Source organism: Anneissia japonica, unplaced genomic scaffold (assembly GCF_011630105.1).
Source record: "Anneissia japonica isolate Jap-2015-1 unplaced genomic scaffold, ASM1163010v1 scaffold242659_len738_cov217_single, whole genome shotgun sequence".
Lineage (NCBI taxonomy): Eukaryota > Metazoa > Echinodermata > Crinoidea > Comatulida > Comatulidae > Anneissia > Anneissia japonica.
In genome coordinates this window covers 1-738 of record NW_022746394.1, presented here as the reverse complement: position 1 = coordinate 738, position 738 = coordinate 1, and the positions used below count along the sequence as shown (strand labels likewise).

Here is a 738-nt window from a genome sequence, read left to right as displayed (position 1 = left end):
GGTCAGGGGAGTCAGAGGATATCCCCACCAGACAAGCGCGCGTAAATATGAAATGTCATCAATCACAGAGCTTCAGGATTGGATAATTATGCTATATGCCGAGATTAACTATGAGTGGAAATACCACTCACGTGTCTACGGCCATACTACGTTGAAAACACCGGTTCTCGTCCGATCACTGAATTTAAGCAACGTCGGGCCCGGTTAGTACTTGGATGGGTGACCTCCTGGGAATACCGGGTGCTGTAGACTTCTTACATTCCCCCCTCCCCAAATGGCTTGATGTTTACTTACCGTGAAAAATGTTTTTCTTTTTCTTAACAGTTTCATTATGTATATTGCCACGTTATAATCGTCAACTATTTTCTAAATTCTAAAGTAGCGGTGCGTGAGAGTCCACACGACCTCTGGCCCGCATAGTTGGGGCTGAGGTGCAAACATTTTGAGAATATGGACCTCTAAGTGCCCGGAAATTCCACTCTCATACCTTAAAAATCATACGGGTAGGTCAACTATGTTCATGTTTATGTCGTAGTCGCCGTCGTGAACACCGCTGTAGAATATCGTAATGTTGCTGAGATCGGAAGCGATGAAGCGACGGGAGAAAGTCGTCGAGGAGCTGAGGAAAAATTTCGACAGCGTCCGGCACCTTCGAGAGGGAGAATACGAGCCCGTGATGGAGAGGCACACGTTCGACTGGAACGCGTTGCCCACCAATCCTAAGATCGAAGATCTGGC

General features: G+C 47.2%; 1 non-coding gene across 1 annotated transcript; it reads left to right on the top strand.

The window, feature by feature from the left end:
* The first annotated feature begins 133 nt into the window (after positions 1-133).
* Positions 134-252, top strand: LOC117120209. Its single transcript, XR_004447307.1, has one exon. It is a non-coding gene; the product is annotated as a 5S ribosomal RNA (ribosomal RNA).
* Positions 253-738: the final 486 nt, after the last annotated feature.